The sequence below is a fragment of the Benincasa hispida genome, chromosome 10 (assembly GCF_009727055.1).
Source record: "Benincasa hispida cultivar B227 chromosome 10, ASM972705v1, whole genome shotgun sequence".
Lineage (NCBI taxonomy): Eukaryota > Viridiplantae > Streptophyta > Magnoliopsida > Cucurbitales > Cucurbitaceae > Benincasa > Benincasa hispida.
The window spans coordinates 1,438,051-1,463,045 of record NC_052358.1 but is presented as its reverse complement, the minus strand read 5'-3'; the positions used below and the strand labels follow the sequence as shown (position 1 = coordinate 1,463,045).

At 33.5% G+C, this 24,995-nt stretch overlaps 1 long non-coding RNA gene across 1 annotated transcript; it reads left to right on the top strand.

The window, feature by feature from the left end:
• The first annotated feature begins 12,234 nt into the window (after positions 1-12,234).
• LOC120088033 lies at positions 12,235-16,078 on the top strand. The gene is made up of 4 exons (XR_005484800.1): positions 12,235-12,775; positions 13,600-13,789; positions 13,882-13,928; positions 15,584-16,078. It is a non-coding gene; the product is annotated as an uncharacterized LOC120088033 (long non-coding RNA).
• Positions 16,079-24,995: the final 8,917 nt, after the last annotated feature.

The following is a 24,995-nucleotide window of genomic DNA, read 5'->3' as shown; positions in this document are numbered from 1 at the left end:
ATCTCGATGGTATCCAGCGATGCTTTCATTTCTAGCAAGTTCACTACTCAACATAGTCTCACAAAACTTTGCATCTACGAAGTGAGACTCGGCCTCGGTGAACGGATTAGAATCTGCTTCAATCCTCATAATCTCGTCTTGGTAAAACTTGAAACACTAATCTAGTGTCGATGTAATCACACCATTCCCATGAATCCAAGGGCGTCCCAATAGCAGCTTATAGGTGGTTTTTGATCTATCACATAAAACAGCGTGTCAGCCTTCAGATCGCTAATGAAGAGTTCCAAGCGTATCATGTCTATCGCCCTTTGGCTGCCTTGATTGAAACTCTGAATTACTAATTTTCTGTTTGATAACTCTTCTATGAGGATGCCCAACTGTTTCATAGTCATCTTAGACATTATATTGACAGCGGATCTGTTATCGATGAGGATTTGCCCCACTCTCTGTTCTCGAATGTATCTAGAGACGTACAAAGGCCTATTATGCAATTTGGATCTTAGTAGCAGATCTTCGTCTGAGAAGCCTATGGATGCGCAACACGAGGCATAAACATGTACTACAGAGGTCGATGCATCAAATGCATTGGATTCTAACAATGCCTCAATGAGGGTCGTCTTACTTCTTGCGGGAGTGAGAGCAGGTTGTCTATGTTGAATGGTGACGAACTCTTTGGTTCTCCTGTCGACTTTAATGGGCTTGGAATGGTATCTTCTTCCTCCATGGTACTAATAGCATGACATGCAGCAGCCTCTGGCATCTCCTCTGAACCTCAATTGCAAAAATTCTTCCGGAGGAAATCTACTAATGTCATTTGTTGTCTAGGATGAGGAACATCCCCGTCTCTCTTGTTAATAGCCTTGGGCCTCCAAGCCTTCTTTCTATCCTTCCTTTTTTGTGTCTTGCTCCCTCTCTTGTAGCTTCTATGAGAGCGTAGCTCTTTTTGGATAGAATTCAGTCTTTCCTTCTTACGATGCGCCACAAGGATCCAACCTTCGTTATCGTCATCGTCAGCGCGCTCTCCTCTGTTTTGAGGATCCGTAGCTTGGACCTCCTATTGAAATCGCACTACCACAGGTTCGAAGGTCCCAAACTGGACTGAGCTCTCCCTTTCTTCATAATATATGATCGGTGCTGCCACGCTTAGTGTTACTGTTACTGCAGCATGATTCGTTTGGACCACCTCGTCTAGATCCAACTCTATTTTCCTCTCACAGGCCAATTTGAGGATTAATTCCTTCAATACAAAACATTTTTCGACTGGGTGGCTAATGACCTTGTGATACTTGCAGTAGTTAGGATCATCCACTTTGTCGGCTTGTTCCAGTCATTTACATTCTGGTAGTTGGATAAGGTGATTCTCTAGTAGTTGCTCAAACACATCCGCAACGTCAGAGTCAGGGAATGGGTAGATTTTTTCCTGTCGCTCCTTCAGGGTTAGGCGATGTCTTTCGCCTCCTTCGTGTTTCTTTTCTATCCTCTTTTCTTTTCCTTTCAAGAAGAACTTCAACGGGGTCGTATTAATGACCATTGATTCCTTTGTGGCACCTTTCACAATTTTCTTGGCGCCCTTCACCTTTTTCTTGTATTTCTTTAGTTCGTAGCTCAAGAAGTCCCTCGTTCCCTTGTTGTCGATACTCAGCTTCATGTCGTGAGCGTGGGTCACCAATTCTTCAAAGGTACGGAGCTTTATTCCCTGCAGGATATAGAGGAGTTCCCAGTGCATACCCTGCGTGCACATTTCTACAGCAGATAATTCGGTGAGTCGATCTTTGCAATCCAGACTCAGAGCTCTCCATCGGTTGATATAGTCGACGACCAACTTCCCTTTTCGTTGTTTGGCGTTTGTCAGTTCCATCATGCTCACGGTGCGCCTAGTGCTGTAAAAGCGATTCAAGAATTCCCTTTCAAGTTGCTCCCAACTGTCAATCACCTCAGGCTCTATGTAAGGACCCGACCCTCTAGGACTCAAGCTAGGCTGTTACTAAATACATGAATGCATGGAACTTAAAATGACATCTTTTTGTGGTGAAATAAATGCAAAATAAATAAGGTAAGTTTAAAAGCCCTTCATTGAATTCAAACATTAAAAACAACAATAGGGTACCCATAAATCATAAATGTTAATAAATAAGTCTAAAGACAAATAGTAAGTTTCAAACCTCAAAACTGAAAGTTAAGCAAAACATAAAAAGAAATCTAAATCTCATGAGGGGAAGCATAAAACTGGTCCCAGTGGCTCGATCACGAATTCCGCTTGTCCATCGCTGATGCATCTCTATCTTTATTTGAAACAACAACATGAGAAAAAATGAGTATAAAATACTCAGTAAGTAACCCCACTACTAGGGTCAGGTTAGGCATCTATTTCATCTAGATACCTACCTCTGGTGGAACATAAAAACTGCTCTAGTCCTCAAGGGACACATACATACATGAAAAACTAGTTTCTATCTTACTGTAGTTAAGTATGCTCACTACCTCTAGTGAATCCCGAAGGAAACACAATCTGGTGAATCCCGAAGGAAGCAAAATATCTTACGTACGCATGGTTATGCATACATCTCTTTCATATACACATAACTCACTGAGTGTGTACCTCTTTCGTATGCCTGGTTATGTATACACCTCTTTTGTATACACATAACCCACTGAATGTGTACCTCTTACACCTGGTTATGCATCACCTCTTTCATATACACATAACCCACTGAATGTGTACCTCTTTTGTACACCTGGTTATATATACACCTCTTTCATGTATACATAACCCACTGAGTGTGTACCTCTTTCGTACACTTAGTTATGTATAAAACTCTTTCATGTACACATAACCCACTGAGTGTGTACCTTTTTCGTACACCCAGACCCTCTCTATGAATGTGGGGATGTATACCTCTTTCATACACATGGTTATGTATACACCTATTTCGTATACACACAACCCACTGAGCATGCACCTCTTATGTACACCTCAGTACCCCCTAGGTATATATCACTTTCATACACACCAGCCCTAGTACATCTCTTTCATGTACTGGCGCCCTTGGACATGCATCACTTTCATGCAACCACATAGTCTGGAAAGGAAAAGAGACTTCATCTAAGTTCATATTACATACAACATTCACATAATCATGAGTCCTCTAAAATCTCCTTATCAAAGTCATGTTCATTAACCTCAACGTACATGTTTAATCTAGTTTTAATGGATCAACTCTAGTACATCACTTTCATGCACAAACTCATGTAAATAATCAAACATTTGAAATTTCATAATACATCATATAGCTTACATACTTTCATAATAAATCACATAAATACGCACATCAACAAATGCTCCAACTTTCACCTAACTTTAAGATATTCCAATAGTAGTGTTGCTTAACTCATAATTTAGGGTTATGCCTAATCGTACTTTTAATATGCCTCATGAAATTCTAAATCATGCACATACATTAAAATACTTCAGACATATTATCACACGCTCTTATATCTTTTCTAAACAGTCCATTAAATCTCAGAACAGTCAAAATTATCCTTGTAACTAGTCTTAAAATCCTCAAAATAAATCATAAATTTATCGCCCAGTATGAGGGCAGTTCCAGTAGTAAGATTACTTACCTTTACTCGCAAACTCTAGAAACTGGCAACCTCAACCTCTTCCTTGCCCAACGAAACCGAAAGCCCACAGGATCAAACTTAAACAACCCAAAACAAAGACACTAGGACACCTCAAGATCCAAACCTAATACCCAACATCATGGTAAATTATTTTAGGCCACAATCCATGGTTCAGTCAAACTTAAATAAAAAAATTCATAAACATACAACATGCTTAACAACCCACATAAGTTTAGAGCCTTACCCTTCACCAAGATTTGTTGACTACCCCTTTAATCGGCTGAAAGACAACTTCAGCAACCTAAAATTTTGCCTTACATCCAAAACATGACGAGTACCAACAAATCAAGGCCAAACTCTAGTGACTGTTCAGAATCCTCAATGAATCCAATCAAAAAAATTTACACTTACCCTTAATCCAAGATTCCGACAAAGACTAAAGCGAACCCGACGTGGCAGGGACGACGACGATTGACAATAGTGAGGCTGGGACGGCGGACGCGTGGCTGGAGGGGATTCTGGACGAGTGGCTCGGCTGGACGGAGGCCTCACGTAGGCAGTATGTAAGAAGCTTTTGGTCGCTCGCAATTGAATGAACGGCTGACAGGGACGACCACGATGGTGAGTGGCGTGGTCTGACTGGAGGATCTGATCGACCGAAACCCAGCGAATGTGCGCGAGCGGACACGACTTGGAGGATGGTCGAATGGCTGGGCGACTTAGCGGCACGCGGGGGCTGGATCCAGTGGTGCGATTTGGTGAGGCGGGACATGCAGCGCTTTCGGGTCGACGAAACAGTGGTCGGTGTCGAGCTGGTGGCAGCAACGACAGCGAACCGCGACATTAAGGTAGGATTGATTGGCTAGGGCAGATCGGAGGGGGGAAAACTTTAAAAAAAAAAAAAAAAAGAAGAAGAAGAAGAAGAAAGAAAAGAAAAATTTATTTTATTTAGTTTATTAGAGGCAATCTAAGATTATTTTATTTTATTATTCATTCTTTTATTCTTTCCTTCCAAACAAAAAATATATTATTTAAAACCCTTTCCTTTTCCTCCTTAAAATCCAATTTCAAAATTGAACCAATTTCCCTGATTTTAAAATTAAATTTTCAGACCATTAACTTAAATATCAAATCAATCCGTCATTAAAAATCCAATTTTACTTTTAAACAAAAAAAAAAAAAATCAAAATTTAACAAAATTGTCCACTTAAATTTTATGAAAATATAGAATTTAATTTATTTAAAAAAAAAAAAAACTCGGGATGTTACCACTCTAAGTTCTGTAATTTTGTACCAGTCAAAGAACGGTTCCTTTGAGGGTCTGACGAAACTGCTTGACTATAGATCTTCCTCTTGTTCCTGCTTCTCGCCATGTTTCTACGAAGTGGGCATATGTTGCTTTTGGATTGCTCTTTCCGTCGAGATTTGCTGGAACTTTGAGGGTGATACCCTGCAGGCATTCTCAGATTGTCGATTGTCGATCCTGCGTGCTGTATGGCTTGGAATATTGAAGAAAGTTTGAGTCGGTTCCTCCATATTGAGCTCTTATGGAGGTCATTATCATATTCTTGTAGTTGTTGAACTGACAGAGAGGCCATCGAGACTGCATTATTCATATTATGAGCTCTTATGGAGGTCATTATCAGCACGGTCTTTCCCTTGTCAGTTGCTTTGACTGTGGTGCTTAGTTGATTCAACAGCCTCTTGAGACTGCATTTGTTCTCTCTGGGTAGCGATCTCATTGGTCTCGCTCCTCGACGGCTTTTATCAGAAAATTAATCTTCCTTTCCATTCTCGCCATGGCCGCTTCCGCCGTCACATCTGCCATCATGAACAGAAAATCACATATGGCGGTGAATCTATTTTCGCTTTCTGGAGGCGGAAGTAGAGTTGTCAAACAAGGGGTTTTCCTTGATGACAAACCCACTTTTTGGGGATTTCATCATTTGCCTCAAGATGTTGTGGGTGATGAGGAGGCTCTGCTTTACTCCTGCGTGACTTCTCTTGAACGACTGCAGTTGACAGGTCTATGTATGAGCCGTTTGTGAAAGGAAGCTTTGGATGACATCTTCTTAGGTGCCATTTTGCCTTGTTTGGATACTGAGAGAGATGAGAGGAAGAGGTGTCCCACTGGACGTGCCAATTTGTTCACACGAGGCTTCTGGAGAAACTTGTTTCGTGAAGTTGAACTTGAATTGGTGTTGATGTTGAAGTTGATTTGATGCGATGTGGTTCAATCTTTAATACTTGATCCTCTAATTCTCTCTTAATTGGGTGAATGTGCTTGACTTGAAGAAGAAAAACACCGAACGTTCTTGAAGTAGAAGTCTTGGAAGAGTCTTTGTGTCTTTAAGGGTCTTTTGTCTTCTAGGAATGCAGCTTTAGGAGTCTTGGGAGTTCTCTCTGGGATCTCTGAAAGTAGAAAATGCTGCTCCTGAAATGAGAATAGTGCCTCTATTTATAGGGCTCTTTGATGGGCTTCATGGGTTTGGGCCTGATACCTATGGGTTTGGGCTTGGTTGGTCTGTGGGCATGGCCTTTGAGCCCAATTAATTGGATTTAGACTTGATTTTACATTTAGGTCAAATTCAACCTATTTTTGGGCTTAGTTGGACTTTGACCCAAATAATAATATTAAATTGAGTCAAATTAATCTTATCTGATTCAATGGTCATGATAAAACCACGTGACCTCGTCAAAATTTGTCTTCAACTTCAATTCGGGACATATGTCAATTTCTAATTGGACCCAAATTTAATGATTTAAAATTTCGTCATTAATTTAGTAAATGACGTGACAACTTGTGATTGGTTCAAAATTTTTAACGTAAAATCAGAAGTATTATTGAATTCAAATTTGGAAAGATTTAGTTGAATATGGTTTTTTTTTTTTTTAACATTTTATCAAAATTTAAATAAGCTTTTATATTAAATAATTCTATTTGATAGAACTTGATTTTTGTTTATCTAATAGAGTACCTAAACAAATCTTTTATTTTTTTTTAGATTTGACGAAGAAAATTAAAAAACAGTTTTATTACTGGATCTAAATTAAGGTTTTTTTTTTTTTTTTTTTTTTTTTAATATTGAATACAAATAGAATTTTATTATTTTTTTAAGAAGATAAAATTCTTCATGGATAACTAATTTGAAAATACACATCAATACAATTAAAAAACTATCAGTAGCTTTTTCAAAGACGGGGGTTAGCAGATATATGTTAAATTTTGACTGCTCAATTTCTCCCCAGCATTTTGTATCTAAACCACTCTTTTTATTATTATTATCTATTTCGCTGTCTCTGTCTCTGTCTCTCTCTCTCGCATTTTAAGAATATATAATTATTTATGCTTTAAGAAAGGAAGACTATACTTGAATAAAACAAAATAACAATAAATAGTTTTTTTAATCAAGGAAAATTGTGTACCATTTTATTTTATAGACATTAATTTTAAATTATTTAAGTTTTTTTTAGTATAAATTAGGGGAGGAGAATTTGAATCCAAACCTCTTGATCTTTAGTAGTAGATGTAAGTTGAATAAACTCTTATTGATTTAAATTATTTAAGTTTGTAATACTAAAAATACATATCTAACTAACTAATACAAACTTAAATAATTTTAAAAACTAATGTCTATTTAAAGTACTTTTTATTTAAAAATATCTCTAATTCAACCTTCCATCATTCTTTTTTTTTCCCTTGAAAAATCAATCAATTCAAAAAGATAAAAAAAAAAAAAGCAATTTCTATCTCTTTTGTTATTTTAAAATTTAATGCTAAATATATTAATATTTAACTTAAAGAAAAGTATCCTTTTTCAACAATGTCTAATTTACTTTGTTTTCATGGTAAATTAATCTAAAGAAAAAATATATAATTTAAGGGACTATTTTTTCATTACTAAATTGATATCAAAATCTTATTATTCAAACTAAATTAAATATACTCATTCAATATTCAAATTTCATTGTAAAAATTTAAATCTAATTATAAATGTTAACCACGTGCGATGCATGTGTTTTTTTAACTAGTCTTAAGAAAAGTATGGGCAAAACCTTTGTCGACATTTTTTGCGTGGCCAGAAGTCCTTCGACAGAGCTTCTGCCTACACATTTTGATGTTGTGTCAGCAGAAATGCCGGGTAGAAAAGTCTTTCTGCCCACACAACTAATGTCGGTAGAAAAGACTTTCTACCCACGCAACAACTTTTGTGTTCATAAATCGTATTTCTACCCACACATTATGCGTCGACAGAAACTTTGTTTGCCAACACAACGATTTGTATCGACAAAACTCAATTTCTGCCTACGCTCATTCGTCGACATAAATGAGGATCTACCCACGTAAAAGTCTTCCTAGACAAAAGTTACATTTCTGCCCACGCACAATCTGTCGGTAGATAGGTCAACAACAAATTAATATGAAATTCTTTTCAAATACATATTTTAATTTTCTGGAACAAAATATATTCAATATTGTAACAACAAATTTAGAAAAAGAAATGTATTCAACCCTTAATTCCTTAACGAAAATATGATATGAATAAGAATTCTTAAGGTCTGTTTCCTAAGCTATTAGTTTTTATTTTGGCTATACAAAATGAACAGAAAATATTAAATACATAAAAAAAAACTTCATTTAGTCTGTTGATCTTCACAAAAAATGTTATTTATGGCGTCTTCATAATATATTGATCTAAAAAGGAATATTAAAGTGCAATAAGCACGACATGCTCAATCTTGCTTGTTTGAAATGAATCAAGTATCAAAATTAATCAAACAAATTCATGTGCATAACTTTCAAGTCTTATATGCTATATACCTACCTGAAACCTACAAAAAGTGTCCAAAACGTGCATATTAAAGTGCACGTCCTCCAAAGAATCTAAGTGCAACTTTTCACTCTCAAACCCAACCCAAAAAGCATCTAACAAAGGGCTACATGATACTTTCACTCTCAAAACAACCTAATAAGTTCTTAAAAAGTGTCCAATAGTTTTGTTGACTCTCAAAACAACCTAAATTGTTTTTAAGTATCATTTTGATTTTCAAAACCAACTACAAATTACATAAAAAGTGTCTAAGTGACATTTTAGCTTTCAAAACAACTTAAAAATATCTAAGCGTGACTTTCAATCTCAAAACCAACTACAAATTACCTAAAAAGTGTCTATGTGACACTTGACTCTCAAAATAATTTAAAAATGTCAAAGTGTGATTTTCAATCTTAAAACCAACTACAAATTATCTAAAAAGTGTCTAAGTGATACTTTAACTCTCTAAACAACTTAAAAATGCCTAAGTGTGACTTTCAATCTCAAAACCAACCTAAAAAATTTTCAAAAAGTGTGTAAGTGATACTTCAATTCTCAAAACAATTTAAAAATATCTAAATGTGACTTTCAAACTCAAAACTAACTACAAATTATCTAAAAAGTGTCTAAGTAACACTTTGACTCTTGAAATAGTTTAAAAATGTTTAACTGCAACTTTTCACTCTCAAACCCAATGTAAAAGATTTCCAAAAGTGTGTAAGTGATGTTTCAATTATCAAAATAACTTTCAAATATCTAAGTGCAACTTTTCACTCTCAAACCCAATCTAAAAAGTACCTAAAAAGTATTTAAGTGACACCTTCATTCTTAAAACAACTTAAAAAGTTCCTAAAATGTGTCAAAGATACTTGTTGACTCCCAAAACAACAAAAAAATGTCCAAGTTTGAGAAAACTTACAAATGTACAAAGTGCCAAGTGTCTACACGCCACCAAAGCTTACAAATATTTCAAAAACCTTTAAAAAGTGTCCAAATGTACTTCAAAGCCTAAAATACCAAAGTTAATTATACTCCAACAAGTGTCCAAGTGTACTTAAAACCCTAAAATACCTAAGTTTCCCAAAAGTGTGTAACAACTGTCCAAGTTTCCAAAAACTTAAAAAACTTAAAAAACTTGTAAACTGCCTAAGTGTAAAAAAACTTAGAACTTGAAAATTTTAAAAACTATGTGAGTAGAACATTGATACTCAAAATAGATTATAAAGTTTCTAATAAGTGTGCATGTGACAAAACAACATGTAAATGCTTAAGTGCCACTTTCACAATCAAAACTAATCTAAAAAGGGTCTAACAAGTGTCCAAATGATACATTTGCTCTCAAATCAATCTAAAAAGTACCTAAAAAGTATCTAAAAAGTATCTAATAGATAATTAGACTCTAAAATCAACCAAAATCATTATGAGTCACTTTGAATATAAAAAAAAAAACTATAAAGTTTCTAAAAATTGTGTATGTGATACCTTCACTCTTAAAAAAAAAAAAAAAAAAAAACTTAAATGCTCAAGTGCCCAGTTTCACTATCAAAACCAACCTCAAAAGTGCCTAACAAGTGTCTAAATGACACCTTTATTCCTGAACCAATCTAAAAAGTACTAAAAGGAATTAAACAGTCAATTTGACTAACAGAACAACCTAAATAGTTAATAAGAGTCATATTTGATTCTTAAACCTAATTATAAAGTTTATAAAAAAGCGTGTAAGTGATACTTCAAATCTCAAAACAACTTAAAAAAGTCAAAATGATAACTCTCATTACATGAAAAATGAGCTCCCCCGACCCCTAAATCGATCGTTGGGAGCATGGTTGTCGGGAAACAGGGTATCTTCTGACACCATAAAACACCTTCGAGAGTTCCTGGGAACTCCCGACGCCGTAAGGGATCGTCAGGAGTTTCTTGGGAGTTCCTCCAACTGCCAACACATAAAACAAGGCGTCGGGAGTAAGTCGAAGAACTCCCGACGCCCTATACGTGCATCAGGAGTTCTTCGACAATTCCTGCACCTTTGTTTCATGCATCGGGAGTTCCTCTTCCGACGGATTTTTCCCCACCAAACTCCCGTCGATCCATTATTCATCGGCAGAGGCTCTTCCGACGCATTTTCCACCCTTTCTTGGCGATTTGTGACGTCAGGAGAAGTTCAATTTCTTGTAGTATCTCAAAACCAACTTAAAAAGTACCTAAGAAGCACCTAAAAAGTGCCTAAACTCTCAAAACAATATAAAACATTCCTAAAACATGTTCAAGAGATTATTTGACTCTCAAAACAACCTAAATAATTCACAATTCATATGAGTCACTTTGATTCTCAACACAAACTATAAATTAATCCAGCAATGAATCTAGTTGAAGCAATGACCTAAAAATACAATATTTCTACATCAAGAAACTCATAATGGGTATAAGAAATTTAGATCAAATGTAAAATCGATAGTCACAAATCAATCAAAGTTTAAATGAAACTAACATAAATTTGAATGATAAATTCACAAATCATAAATAATAATAAGATAAATTTAAATGGTATATCCTTAAACAACATAACATTGGTCCAAAATCTCGAGGGGTCATTGAAGTAATTAACTAACACAACTTTAAAAATAGTTTTAAAGACTTACAAAAATTACCCAACACTTTCTTAATTCTAAGGAATCATCTTAATGTCCCTGTTTGCATGAGATTTTAAGAGAAATTTATTTCGTGGAAATTGAACTTTGTATTTTTATTAATTTTGTGGAAAGCGAGTACAATCTCTAATACATAGTATTTTGATGCTTTCAAAATAAATTATAATCTTTAAGTTGGTTGATCTTCTTGAACGACCGACCTTTGGGCTTGTTGATCTTCTTGGATGATCGATCTTTGGGTTTGTTGATCTTCTTGGATGATCGCCCTTTGGGCTTGATGATCTTCTTGGACGATCGGCCTTTGGGTTTGTTGATCTTCTTGGACGATCGATCTTTGGGCTTGTTGATCTTTTTGGAGGATTAGTGTTCGCACGAGGCTTTCGAAGAAACTTGTTTCATAGAGTTGAACTTGAGTTGGTGTTGATATTAATTTGATGCGATGTAGTTCGATCTCTTGATCCTCTGCTTCTCTCTTAGTCGAATGCGTACGCTTGATTTGAGAAAGTGAAGTGCGTGATGATCCTGGAGTTAAAATCTTGGAAGAATCCTTGTATCTCCAAAAGACTTTGGTTTTCAGAATGCTTGTATATTCAAAGGACTTCAGTCTTCAAGCATGTTCAAAATGTTTGTATCTTCAAAAAACTTCGATCTTCAGAACTTTGATATATCTTCTGATCTTCAGAGCTTTAGTATCTTCTGATCTTCAGAGCTTTGATATGTCTTTTGATCTTCAGAGCTTTAGTGTCTTATAATCTTCAAAGCTTTAGTGTTTTCTGATCTTCAAAATTTTGGAGGAGTTATGTTCTTCAGATCCTTGGAGCTTTAGACTTTAGATCTTCAGAGAGATTTTGTCTTCAATTCCTCCAACCTCCCTCCCCAAATGAAAAGATAAGACCTCTATTTACAGAGGTTTTTCAGGGGCCTTACTTGGGCTTGAGCCATAAAGTAGCTTAATCTTTAATTTAACAAAAAATTTCACCATAGGTTTGAATTGGGATGGACCCGAGCGACTTTAATTATTCGGCTCAATCCAACTTATAATTTTTTCAATAGGCTCAGGCTTCATTGATGATGTGACAACTTTTGATTCGCCAAAATTTCTCATTCAACCGTTCCTAAATTTAGAACCTAACATCCAATCATACGAGTAAAATAAAATTTGTATCAAATGAGGTATTCATAAATCAACCAAGAAAAACCAAATAAATTTAGATCTAAGAGAACTCATCCAAGAAAAACAGAGGGAGGAGATGTGCGGGGTGACTAGGGCGGCGACGTGAGGCTGGAACGGTAGTGAAGTGCGCATGTCGGTGGGAAGTTTGGGTGGTGTGGGATGAAGATGGAAAAAAAATGAGAATGGGAAGGGAAGGAAAAGGGAAATAGAGGGAGAAGAAGAGGGGACGATGGCAACAAATAGCTAGGACGACGACATGGACTAGAACTGCAGGGGAAGGAGGCTGTCGGCAAGAAGTTTAAGCGGTGGTGTGATGAAAATGCAAAAATGATAAGAAGAAAGTGAGGAAAAGAAAAGTGAAGGAAAAGGAAAATAGAGGGAGGAGAAGAGGAGAAAGAAAATGAATTCTCACCTGCTGCATTTGAAGGTTCTGGTTGTTTAGACTTCTTATCCTTCCCATTTTGCTTTCTTTTGAGAGACAAGCAGTCCTTTTTCCAGTGTCTTTCTTTATGACAGTAAGTGCATTTAGGTTTCTTCCATTTATCTTCTTTGTGATTCCATGCCTTTTGTAAAAAGACATTGTCCATTCTTATTATCTTTGGTTGGTAGTTGAGTTGAAGATTGAATTTCCATTTCTTTGGTTTTGATGGCCGAGACAATGACATTCATTGTAATCGACTCCCTGTTATATTTCAATGAGGTTTTTACATCTTTAAAATTTTCTGGTAGAGAATTTGAAAGAATAAAAACCTCATTTTCTTCTCCAAACTTTTCTCCAAGGTTCTTGAATTCGATAGTGATTTCTTGAAGTCATCTACATTTTTTTAGATAGATTTTGTTGAATTCATCTTGTATGTAAAAAAACTTCTCTTTGATGAACATCTTATTTGGTAGGTCTTTTGAAACATACAGCTCGTTTAGCCTGTTTCAAATCTTGAAAGATGTTTCTTCTTCTATTACTTATCTATATACATTATCTCTCGGATTAAGAATCAAAGTTCCATAGATTACTGAGTCTGTTGCTTCCCTCTCTTCTTCTGATATGTTGTCTGAGATTATAAGAAGGTCTTCTGAGGCTTTCAAAGCCTTTTGTTATTCAAAGGTTGCTCTGATCTTGGCTTTCGACAATCCAAAGTCTCTCTTGCCATTAAACTTTTCTATATCAAACCTCACGATAGCCATTCTTGACTGATCAAAAACTGATTTCTTGATTGTAATAGAGCTCTGATACCATTGTTACACAAGCACACACGTATAGACAAATTAAATTCACGCCTATTTTGCACTATAACAACAACGGGGTTAGAATTAAGTGAAATTCTGCCTGTACTTTGTCCAGGTGAGGAGAGTTCAATCAAGAAGAAAAGAGGCAGAGGAGGAAGACAATTTCTAAGATAGATTAATCAAGAATTGATGAAGAAGGTAAAGAGAGATCGAGAGAGAACATAAAGTTTAAGTGGTTCGGCTATCAACCTACATCCACTGTGCAAAAGGAGAAATCAACTTTATTCAAGAAGAAGAATTACAAGGTGAAGATTACAAATTAACGCTCACAACTCTCTACTTTCTCTAGATATTTTTCACACCCACACAAAATACTGATTAGGTGTATTTATAGCAGTTTGATGGAATCCCGTTGAAGCTGATTCAATGAAGCAATTCCTAACGGTAAGGATTTCCTTTCTATTTTAATAATTATAATTAATTAAGTTACACTATTTTTTCCATCACTACGTACTTCTAAATTTAAAATCCACATCATAATTATTAAACATTTACACTAATGACTAAAAGTGAGTATTTAATGAAAATTCGAGGTCCAAAGTATAAATCTTGAAATATAAGAACCAAATTGAAACAAAAATCAAATCTAAATAGTAAAATTTTAACATTTTGAAATATAGGGACTAAATTAAAACCAAATTCAAAATTTGAAAGAATAAATGTGAAATAATTTGAAATCTAGAAACCAAATAGAAACTAGACCCAAAATCTAGGGATAAAAAAGTATTTTTCCTAAAAAATATCATCAATTAGTCACCCATATAAATATAAATACTAAAACTATATCAATAACTTATTTGAGTATTAATTTGTTTCGATATATTCACGGAATAAAACCTCGATAACGATAATGATATTGACGTCGATATTTTACCTTGGTGTGTGGTCTCTAAATTTTCACCAACATGTTTATTTCACAAAGCTTCTCTTCAAAATATCGCCTAGCTAGATCATCATGCCTTTTGTATGGGCTGGCGAACTCACCTGACAAGGAATTTCACTACCTTTAGGACCACGTTATAGTTACAACTGCCATTCTCCGAAGCTTTGGTCATCGGCTCTCCCACCATTTGGTGACTAACTTCCTCGATATTTCAACCCTGAATATAACTTCCATACATAGTCTAATTTGTTAAGTTGTCAATTGATTTAAAAACTTATGTTGTAAAACAATATTTTAAAAGAGTTGTTAACTATTCATCTAAAAACTTAAGTTGATAAGAGAAAATAAATTTAATATTATATCACAATACTGGTAACAGATTTTATCCTCACAAACCCAAAACATATTATTTCTCAAAAAAAAAAAAAAAAAAAAAGTAAAACTTATCTCTAAACTTACCCTACTACGGGAAAGAATGATTTCCACAGTTCTTAAAGTTAGAAAGTTGATAGCTACAATCTTTGTAGAAAAAAGCAAAAGCTCAACCAACTGAGTTTATGTTGAAAAATTAAATTTCTACACTACGATAGTTTAAATAATTTTTTATACTATTTTCATTCATTGCAAGCTAGAAAAGAAACATTTAAGAATTATATATGTAGGGATCCATGGAAATATATATGTATCAAATCCTAAATACAGGGATCAATATACACACTAACGCTACACAATAGTACACGATATTTTCTCATTGCCATCCCAAAGTTAGGAATGTTAGAACAACACAGTTGTTGGGAATTTATTTCTATAGTATGTTTGGTTGGTTTTATTTAAGCAAAAATTGAACAGCTTGGTTTTGTACCATATTCCATGATTCTGCCTTGAGGTTAATTTTTTAGATGTTGATATGTGTAGTGTATATTTGTTAGGTGACTTCTAATTTTCTATGTCATGATGTCTTACAAAATATTTTGACATTGTCAAGGACATTGTAATGTGACAAATAGAAAATTCTGCAAAATATTTTTCTTTATCGTCAAGATTTTTATGCAGATTTCGTGGTTTGTTGTATTTTTCCTAGAGAGATGATTTATTACTTCCTTGAAGATCTTCCCAAAGGTAGCCATAAATATATTGTGGTTTTGTTCAATTTTAGGTCGGTCGGTTGCCTTGAAGCTTTGTCGTTTTGTTTTGTGTCTTTGCCGAAAACCACAAGTGTGTCAATCCTCAGGATTGTGGAAATTCTTTGTTGTAGATTTTGAGGTGTTTCTATAGATCATCTTGAAGTATGATTCGTTACTTAAGAAGGAATTCTCAAACTTAGGAGAAGTCTAAGCTCATCAAGTGGAGCGGTTTTCATTTGAAGGTGGAAAGATAGAAGTTGAGAGGGAGTCTCTCATACTTAGGGGGAGCCTAAGTGATTATTCACTAATATTCTTATTCTTAGGGGGAACCTAAGTACATGGATGGTGGAGCCTAAATTTCATTGAGAGAGAGTCTCACATTTAGGAGAAATCTAAGTGATCTTGCAAGAAGTTAAGGTATTTGTGTGTCATTGTAATCACTGTCTTTATAGATAAGTACAATGTTGTAATTACTTAACATTATATTAGTGAAAATATCTTTCCACAAACACACTGCTGTCTAAACATAGATGGTATTACATCATATTTCCAAACTCTGTGTTCTATTCTATATTTTTTTTTAATTTTGTATGTTAATCTTTGATATTCCTATAAATACTATAACATCGTGCATAACAAGTTTTATCATTTGTTAGATAACCTTTATTTCTAGAGTTAATGCCTAATTCAACATTTGAATGTGGATATAAATAGCTATATGTGGAGTTATTTCGTTTTCAAGTGCTTGCGTTTATGTAATGGAATTGCTCATAGTTTACCTAGGGAAGTTGTTTCCCACTTCTTATCTTTCGAACAGAGTTCTTTATGTGATTTTTTTATCGTCTATTTTGGGTTTGACTCCTCATTGATGAGGACTTGGGGGTTGTAAATTCAGTGATTGCTTAATTAAATGCTATAGTTACAATAATAATAATAATAATAATAATAATAATAATAATAAAGATCAACACACGAGCTTGAAAGAACTTGTTTCGATGATTATTTGAAAATAAAAACTAACCCAAGTTTCTCAATCTGTTTCAAGTATCTTCAAACAAAATCAATAGGTACTTTAGTGTTAAATTTTCATCGACGTTTATCTATATTTTTTTATATTCATTAGTTAGACATTAACATAAGAGGTGTATTGATACTTTCATTATATCATAGACAAATCAATGTAAAATAATACAAAATATTAAGCACACAAAATTAATATTTTAATAATAAACTCAATTCAAACATGACAAACGAAAATTTATCAATATTTCTTCTATCAAAATTTTCAATATTTAATATCTAATGTGAACCTTAGGTGAGAATTAAATGGAGAGAAAAAGTGATTTATTTAAGGGCTTCTGTCCATCAAAAGCATGGCAAGGAAATGGAGAAAATTAAAGGGAGTGAGATAGAGACATGAGAAAAAAGTTAAGAAATAAATAAATATAGAAAGTGACTAATAAAAAAATATTATGAATATTATAATAATAAATAGATATCCATTGCTTAGTGAAAATTCCACTTCAAATTCCACTAAATTTTTCATTATTCAATTTTATGTTGTTAGTTATTTTATGATTTTGGTTTTTTTATTTTAAATTATATTTTATTATTATTATATTATATTTTATCTATATCCGTGTTCCCATTGTGCTCCTCAATTTCACAACACGTTATCAACAGGACGCCGGTTTTTTCCTCTTCGCTATAATTAATAAATTTAATGTTATTTTGCATATTCAATATCTATTAAATTTCTAACATAAGTACAATATTTTATGATAGTGATGCCATGAAAAATCTCACAAAATTAAAATTTTCTACATTTGATATTAACGGCAATAATTATTTGTCATGGATACTTGAAACTGAAATCCACCTAGATGCTATGAATCTTTGGGAGACTATTAAAGAAGAAAATACGACATCCAGTCAGGACAAAACAAAAGTTATGATTTTCCTTCGTCATCATCTCCACGAGGGATTGAAATGGAGTATTTTACAATAAAAGATCCCTGTATCTTGTGAAAAATTTAAAAGAGAGGTATGTCATAAACAAAAAAACAGTTATTCTCCCTAAAGCTCATTATGAGTGGATGCACTTGAGGCTACAAGATTTTAAAATCAGTAAGTGATTACAACTCTGCATTATTTAACATCAGTTCAAAATTATTGTTATGTGGAGAGAAAATTACTGATGCCGATATATTAGAGAAGACATTTTCTACATTTCATGTCTCGAATATGCTCCTGCAGCAACAATATCGAGAGAAAGGTTTTAAACAGTATTTTGAATTAATTTCATATCTTCTTGTGGCCGAACAAAATAACGAGTTATTGATGAAAAATCATGAATCTCGACCAACCGGAATGACACCATTCCCTGAAATGAATGCTATGAATTTTAATAATAATCATGGTCGAGGTAGTGGTCGCGGTCGAGGTCATGACCGTGGCAGAGAAAGAAATAATTATTATTTTTGTGGTAGTTGTTTATTTATTTATATTTCAAACATTTACCTTGGTTTGCAAATTGAGCATTTAGCAGATTGAATATTTATTCATCAGTCAACTTATACAGGAAAAATTTTGAAAAGATTTTATATAGACGAAACATATCCATTAAATATTCTAATGGAAGTCCATTCATTGGATATAAAGAAAGATATATTTCGACCTCGAGAAGATAATGAAGAACTTCCTGGTCCTGAAGTACCATATCTTAGTGCAATTGGTGCACTTATGTATCTTGCTAATAATACAAGACTAGATATTGCATTTTCAGTAAATTTATTAGCTAGATATAGTTTTCTCCTACAAAAAGACATTGGAATGGAATTAAGCATATACTCCATTATCTCCTAAGAACAATCAATATGAGTTTGCTTTATTCAAATAAATCAATTTTTGATTTAGTTGGTTATGCAGATTTTGGATATTTATCTAATCCACACAAAGTTAGACCTCAAACAGGTTATTTATTCACATGTAGAGGAACTGCTATATCATAGCGATCGGTGAAACAGACTATAATGGTCACTTCCTCAAATCATACTGAAATTCTTGCAATTCACGAGACTAGTCGAGAATGTGTATGGCTATGGTTAATGACTTAGCACATTTGTGAAACGTGTGACTTGTTTTCTAATAAAAACATTCCAACAATATTATACAAAGACAACACAACTTGCATAGCCCAAATCAAAGGAGGATATATTAAAGGAGATAGAACAAAACATACTTCACCAAAACTTTTTTACACTCATGACCTTGAAGAAAATGACGACATCATTGTACAATAATTTGTTCGAAGGATAACCTGACAGACTTATTTACAAAGACATTACCAACCGCAACTTTTGAAACATTGGTGCACAATATTGGAATGCTACGACTCAGAGATCTTAAGTAATGTTTTCATGAGGGGAGTAAATATATTGTTTTTTTTTAGGAGTATGCATTATATGAAATATGTGCTCTTTTTCCTTTACTAGGTTTTTTCCCATTGGGTTTTTCCTAGTAAGGTTTTAACGAGACATATTTCATATATATATGAACATCTAAGGGGGAGTATTATGAATATTATAATAGAAAATAGATGCCTATTGCTTAGTGTTCCGAAGGCCATGTGTCACCATTCATGTTGTCCATATATTATGTAGTTAGTTATTCATACTTGGTTTCCATGTAAGTCCACATCCTACTTGTCACTTTATCTATAAATAGTGACATTTGGTAGATCTTAAGAACACACCTACATTAATGAGAATTCCACTTCCACCATTTTCCATATTATTCAATTTCATGATTTTGGTTATTTTATGTTTTAGTTATTTTATTTTATAATTTTAGTTTTTATTTATTTATTATTATTATATAAAAATATTATTATATTATATTTTTCATATCCGTATTTCCGTTGTGCTTCTCAATTTTCATAACATAAATGATGAAAAAATTCAATTATAAAAACCACTTTTAGTTTAAAACCCTAAACTAGAAGGTTCAATTGAAATTTTCAAAGACTGGCAAGCTGAACTTGCAACCTTATTTTTTATTTTTATTTTTTCAAGGAGGTCGCAAGGTATATTTTATTTTTTTTGAAAAATTATTTCAAATGGTAAAACTGTTGAAAATATTTACAAGATATAGTAAAATTTTAGAACTATCAATGATAGACGTTGATAGACACTGATAGACTTCTATCAGTATCTATCAATGTCATTAATAGGCATGGATGAAGTCTATCAGTGTCTATCAACATCTATCATTGATAGTTCTAAAATTTTGCTATATTTTGTAAATATTTTGGTTCATTTTTCTATATTTAAAAACCGTCCTTATTTATTTATTATTTTTTTTTTTGAGAACTTGCAACCTCATTTTTTTTTAAAAAAAAATGGTTAATTTTAAAGAAGTTCGCTTCAACTTGTGAACTTTTTTAAAACTACAATATTAATAAAAATATTTTAAAATTATCATATTTTACAAACTATTTTTAAAAGCAACCATATATTTTCAATTTTCTTCAATACGTAAGTATACTTTTTTTTTTTTATTATTATTTTTGCAAATAATGGAATTTCAAAAGCGAAATAATAGAATTAAATTATTATATTTGTAAATATAAAATAGGAAGGTAAAACAAGACTTCTACATTATATGTTTCGAACGAGAAAAGACATTAGAAGAAAGACATTACTAATTTTAAGATTGAGTTCAAAACAGTAAAACAATACTTATATGTTGCATGTTTTAAACGAGAAACTAGATAAGAAAGAAAATTATTTTAAATGACAAAATTATTAAAAATATCTATAAATATAGTAAAATATCATAGTTTATCTGCAATAGATTATGATAGACTGCGATAAACAACTATCTGTATCTATTATGACACGAATAGATATGGATAGCAGTCTATCATAGATAGACAGTGAAATTTTGCTATTTTTGTAAATATTTTTATTCATTTTTTTATATTTGAAAAAAATCCTAAAAAGAGAGAGAAATGAAATAAATTTGAAATTTAATTAGTTTGGGCAACCAAACTTGTAATTTAACCGGAAAAGGCGATTAGTTCTAGACCCTGAACCATTACAATTTATTATAGATGTGGACATATTTGAAATGCTGTATGAAAATTTGATGGATATAATAACTGCAGCTGCATTGCAGCAAAAATTGAAGTTAGCCATATTCTTTCGTCAAACTTGTAGGTTGCTGCTCCAATAAATGAACATCCACAAAAGCTTAAAAAATTTCCTGTTTTTTAGTTGTACTTTGAAAGGAAAGTTCATAACCTTGAAAAGCTAGCACCTGGAAAAAATAGAAGGATCTCCATGTGCAGTCTGATTAAATGTAACCTAAAAAGATGGATCGAAATTCTATAGTTGGTCTCATAAATATCTCTACCACTACATAGTTGTTCCACGTTCAACAAGAGAGATCTTCCAAACAATATATCGTATGCACATAATTCAATGTCAAAATACAATAAAAGTTACACTTAAGATCTGTTTGAAATGACTTAGAACTTTTTTTCTTTAAAAAAGTTCATTTTAATTTGAACATTTCTGATAAAAACTTCTTAAAATAAAAATACACGTATATTTGACAACTCTTTCTCAAAGTATTTTTATATATAAATTTGTTTTGTTTGTTATATACTAAAAGGAGGTGTTTGACATACTAGTTAGGTTGAGTTGGTAAAAATTTCCAACTCAATACTTGACCCACCAACTTTAGATGTTGATGGAGTTGAGTTCGTTATTTTTACCAACTCACTCCAACTCAACCCAACCCTCTCCCTCCCTCCAATGATTTCAATGGCTCCTCCCGTCAACTATTGGTGCCACACTCTAGTGACATATTCTGACGACCACAACCACTACCGCTACCGCTGCCACACTCTGGCGACATATGTCAGACTTGGTCGTATTGGGTGATCACCAGAGTTGGTTATGAGTTGTGTCACCAAATGTGGTGCACAGAAGTGACGGTCAAAGGAGATAGCCAACAATAGCCACATAAGTGGTGGCTAGTGGTGGTTTTTGAAAGTGGTGACCAGAGGTTGGACAGTGATGGTCGTGGAAAGCGGTGACGAGAGTTGGTTGGCAGCAGTGGCGACTGAAGTTGACCTGTGTTGGTCACCAAAAAATTGCTTGGCTGCCATTGATGGTCGTCAGAGTAGGTTGTAATAATATTGTATAATTTTTTAATATTTGTTTTAGATGGCGACATAACATTTTAAATTAAAAATAATAATTATAGAATAAGAGGAAGGAGGGTGAGGGAGAAAGAGAGAAAAAAAATATAATTTCTTAATTATTAATTTTAATTTAAACCACTAAGATCTTTTAAACATATATTCTTACCAACTCAAGAATCACAAAGGTACACTTTGAAACCTTATGTAATTTTTCCTAAATATTAATGGCAATACCTCTAACTTAATTAGTCTACGAGTAAGAACAACTTAAGAATTAATTTAAATAACTTTTGTAAATTTTTTGTTTAGATAAATCTTCATCAATATCAATATCGATATCCTTTGAGTAGAACTAGAAAATATTTCATTCCAAGAAAGAAAACAATTTGTTGTTTAAATGAAAATCATTTGATTACATGTGTAATAAGTCCACGAATGTGAATATTCAGGAAATAATATCCTTAAGATCTGCCAGGAAAACTGTTTCCTTGATCTTTCATTAAGTGAAAATATAAATATATATACAACTTTATTAGGAAGGCCTAAAGTACCAACTAAAAATAAATACATATAAAGAAATACAAGGAATATCCGAAAATATTTCACAGGGAGAATATATGCAAATATTTTCTATATATGAAAATATTTTTCAATATCCCCTCTCAAGTTGAAGCACGAAGATTGCAAATGCTCAACTTGTGAATAAGATAAAGAAATCGTTGTTTTCCTAAGGATTTGTATAGATATGTTTTCAATGCAGCAATCAACTTTGCAAACTAACATCTTGGAGCTTAACATAAGCCATAAAAAGCATTCTTAAGGCGACACACCATACATACCTTATTAACAGTAAAACCAGGTGGTAATTTCATGTACATCTCCTTTAGAGATCACCATGGAGGAAAGCATTATGATTATCCATCTAATGCAATTCCAAATTCTTTGCAACTACAACTGCCAAGAATGCTCGTATAGTTACCATGAGTCTCATTATAATCAATGCCTTCAACCTAGTGATTACCAAAATTTATATGGCGAGCCTTAAGATGTTCAATCTCCCCATCTGCATGATATTTGATTTTATATATCCATTTGCAATAAAAGGCTTTCTTTCCTCGAGGCAATACTTCCATGACCCAAGTCTAATTAGCTTCCAATGCTTCTATTTCTTTTTGCATAGCTTCTCTCCAATGGTTCATGTCATATAGTTATTGTTGGAATAAATATATGGTGTTACGCAGAGAATTTATCACATTTCACATAATGTGCTATAGAGTAAGGAGTACCTAAGGAGCTCGTGGACGTCTGAAAAAAAGTAAGAAGGTATCCACGGTAAGTTAATTATGTTACGAGCAATGTTGTATTATTTCACAAGACAATTATCAAATATGTAGAATAGATAAATATCATATGCATCTAGGGGACAGTGTGCCCATGAAAGATAACTCCACTAATATCAATGAGAAGCAATTACAAAGCAGAACTTATTTTTAGTAGATGCATAAATACAGTGACTATCATACAACTTTATCACTCACCTAATAAGCTAAGCTCCCCCTAGTTGTGAGACTCCTTCTCATAATGTTTTAGGCTCCCTTTATGTTGTATTAACAGTGAAGCAAATATCAGGCTCCCCCTAAGATCGAGACTCCCTCTCTATAAGACTTGAAGTCCCCCAAAGTCGTGAGACTCCTTCTCAAACGCATTATATCTTTTCTTCTAAGAACAAAATCCTCTTTTTTTGAATGACTTGATGTCACACCCATCCCCAGACCACCTTCTTAGCCTAGGAAAGGGCGTGACTGCAACAGTTATCAACCCTTTTGTTGACACTTACTGCCTAATAACTCTTGCGGAATAACTCTGATACCAAAATATAACTCATATACAGCGGAAAGCCTTTTAGGCCACAAATTTATTAACTCGGAAACATAACATGTTTAGAGTCATTACAACACTAGATTCACAAGTCCCAAAGCCCAAAATCCTAGTCCTTATATGAACAACTATAACATATATACAATATTTACAGTAACCACCTAAAAAGACAGGTTACAATATCTTTATCCTTTAGTGGCAGAGCGGAGCTATCTTCTGAGGATTTGACCGCTACTTGGGGGAAAGGAAAACATTTGAAAATGGGATGAGCTTGCTAGCCCAGTGAGTGACTTAAGTAAGATAACTGATTCTCATGCTAAAGTCTTAATAAAGAGATTAAACTGAAATATAAACTTCTACAATAACCTTGTACTGCAGTATAAACATTTTCCAAGCATAAAACATATAAAGCAATTTTTATCAGAAAACAATAAAACTATTTCTCAGTTGAGAATAACCCTGTTGTGGTTAAAAATGCCAACACCAATTGCTAGTCAAAAGAGAATCATTTTCGTTAATCTCTGACTCCAACTACCTACGTGCACATGGCCATACTAAGTACCATCATACCTTAGGTATTTCTGCTCAGATATCTTCTCAAAACTTATCCTTTAGTATCGATCTACTGAGATACCTTCTCAAATGTCCTTCGGTATCAAGTTGGTCAGGTACCTTCTCAAATGTCCTTCGGTACCAAGTTGGTTAGATACTTTCTCAAATGTATTTCAGTATCAAGTTTCAAGTAAAACTAGTCATACAATGACTTTCTTTAATAAAACTTAGAAAACATGTCTTTATCTGAAAGATCTTTCTTTAGCACATGGTTTCTTTAAAACATTGTAAATATTTTAGTCAAACATTTTAGTCACTCATTGGGCTAGCAAGCTCAACCGTTTTCAAATGTTTTTCTTTCCCCCAGGTAGCGGTCAAATCCTCAGAAGATAGCTCTGCATCCGCTCTGCCACTAAAGGATAAGGATATTGTAACCCGTCTGTTTAGGTGGTTACTGTAAATATTGTACACATGTTATAGTTGTTCATATAATGACTAGGATTTTGGGCTTTGGGACTTGTGAATCTAGTGTTGTAATGACTCTAAACATGTTATGTTTCTGAATTAATAAATTTGTGGCCTAAAAGACTTTCCGTTGTATATGAGTTATATTTTGGTATCAGAGTTATTCTGCAAGAGTTATTAGGCAGTAAGTGTCAACAAAAGGGTTGATAACTGTTGCAGTCACGCCCTTTCCTAGGCTAAGAGGTGTGACAGCTTGGTATCAGAGCATAAGTTTCTAGGAAAGTTAAAGAGTTAGTTGATATCAGCTTAGTACTAAAGCATAAGATTTTGGGTGAAAG